The sequence below is a fragment of the Macrobrachium nipponense genome, chromosome 26, assembly GCF_015104395.2.
Source record: "Macrobrachium nipponense isolate FS-2020 chromosome 26, ASM1510439v2, whole genome shotgun sequence".
Classification (NCBI taxonomy): Eukaryota; Metazoa; Arthropoda; class Malacostraca; order Decapoda; family Palaemonidae; genus Macrobrachium; species Macrobrachium nipponense.
The window spans coordinates 49468665-49471164 of record NC_087215.1 but is presented as its reverse complement, the minus strand read 5'-3'; positions in this window follow the sequence as shown (position 1 = coordinate 49471164).

Below are 2500 nucleotides of genomic sequence, written 5' to 3'. Positions count from 1 at the left end.
GACTTCCCCAAGACTCTCGTAGGGTCCATTATATCTGTCGGGCCACAGTCATTTATTAATTACAGTTATTATCTTTAGCGTCCTTGACTATCTTGTCTTTAATTTCCGCTTATATGTTAATTTTGTGACTCATGGTCCCCAGCCATTCATTGTTCATTGCTGCTGTCATATCAGAAGGCTCTCAAACAGTCAGATGTTTATGCTGTGATGTCGGAAGACCTGTATCAGCTGATGCGCCTCAAGCCCGTCAGTAGCCAGTCGCGTTCCAGCAGACTTTGGCTGCCGATGCTGTGACGTGATGAACTTGAATTCAGCAATGATACTGTTGCTCGTGGATGCCATGATATCGTGGGACTTCCTGTTGTTCCGCGGTCAGCGATGCTGTGAAATAGTTCTTTGTAACATGACCACAACACTTATTGTTTATTATAATTGAAACTAAGTATGATTCTTTTTTGTTTTGTGCATTTGACATAATGAATACCGTTGATGATGAAGGATAATTTATGCAACAAAGTGTTAGGCAATGCTTTTTCCAAAGCTTTTTCAGATTTTGTATTAAGAACTTGGGCTGGTGAGCAATGTGCTAGCTTTCGAAAAGTAATCAGTGACTTGAGATGAGGGCAAACACTCTTATCCAGATAATTTATTCCTCTTAAAAACTTGACCAAGTCGGGAACGGATGGGCTTTCGTAGGCCTTGTGAGAGTAGATAATGCTAGCTGCTTGTGGTGCGCAATATCCATGCAAGAAGATGAATTTTTATGCATCGTTGCGCTTTGCTAGTGAAAGAATGGACTCTCAATTGTCATCGATAATGAGGAATTCTCTCTCTCTCTCTCTCTCTCTCTCTCTCTCTCTCTCTCTCTCTCTCTCTTCTCTCCTTTCATGGTGTCAGGTTCTGCTATTTTATGCAAAATTTTTTTTTTTTTTTGGGGGGGATAGGGGCGAGGGGTTGGGTATAGGTCGGTTTGGGTAAAAGGTTTTTGCTGTTCAAGTCACATGAAATGCGACCTAGACGTACTCGCACTTTTTTTTTTTTTTCGTTTTTAGAGTACATAGATTAATAAGGATTTAGAATATTAGAGGTTCATAAGGATTTAGAACATTAGAGGTTAATAAGGATTTAGAATATTAGAGGTTAATAAGGATTTAGAACATTAGAGGTTAATAAGGATTTAGAATATTAGAGGTTAATAAGGATTTAGAATACTATAAATGCTTTTATGAGTTACCAGTGAATATTTTAATTTAAAATGCAAATCATATATTTTACAGTAATGCCCTAACTAGGCTTGTCTTAGGGAAATTCCGGAAGAAATTAAAGGGAAAATCTGTTTTAATGTAAAGTAAAACTGAAATATTTAGGCATCTGTAATTTTTTCTATAATATTAATCTGGAATTTTGAGTTTAGGCTATTTAGCATGATTCGAAGTCAGACTTCTTTTTTCAGCTGATGGTAAATACTTCGTTATTTTATCCGAAAGAATTTCTGATTTTGTATTGGCCTTCAAATTCCGCTGCTCTGTATGTCACAGTAATTCCGACCTTTAACGACAATATAACATAAATAATAAAATGATTTGCTTGCCTCGGTACTCCTTTGGTCGGTATTGTAAATACGTGCTATATCTTGCGCAGGACTGCTGAGGCTTGTTGCAAGTTTCAGTAAATCTTTTATTCCTTCTAATTTTCCGTGGCAACTTGAGCAAGTTGAATTTTCCAGGACTTCGAAGCAGTATGAGTTTACAAATTCTCAAGGCACTTTGAATTAATCTCTTGTAGACAGAGATATCTATATATACGACTTTTCTCCCGTCAAAAGGGTCCCACAAGATCTTCTTCTTCTTCTTCTTCTCCTTCTTCTTGTTATGGATTACAACTCCTGCGAAGCGTACCGCGTGTGGAAAGGTCAGTTTTAAACTACCTCAGGTTTAATTATATACCAGATCGTAAACTTAGTTTTATAGTGTACTTGCAGAGTTTATCAATTTTGCTCTTTATGAAAGGGCCTTAGAATTTTAGCAACAATTTTCCTTCCCTCTCTGGGCTTATTAAAACTTTTTTTTTTTCGTTTTGTTTTTATGCACTTGTGCTTACAGCGTAGTTAAGCATCCTAATGACTTTGCTTAACGTAAATTCTTATTTTTATTTTCTTATCTTAAAAATCCACCAGGTAACTGCTAATGTTATAATGCCAGATAATCATTAATAAATTCAAATTCTCTCATAAAAAAAACCCGAAAATTTTCGATATAGGCGATGATTACCTCGAGATAATAGTATGCCTTCATCTCTTTAGTATCCGTATTATGGGAGATTTAATTCAGTTAGGCTATTTAGAAGAGAGCGAGAAGGAGACAGATAGAGAGACTAAATGTATTTTCAATTTCACTCCGTGTTTATCCATTGGCAAATAACGAAAGTAGCCGTTTTAAAAAAGGAGACGATTTTAAAGTTTCATTAATAATATAATGACCACATCGGCAGTTCGAAAACC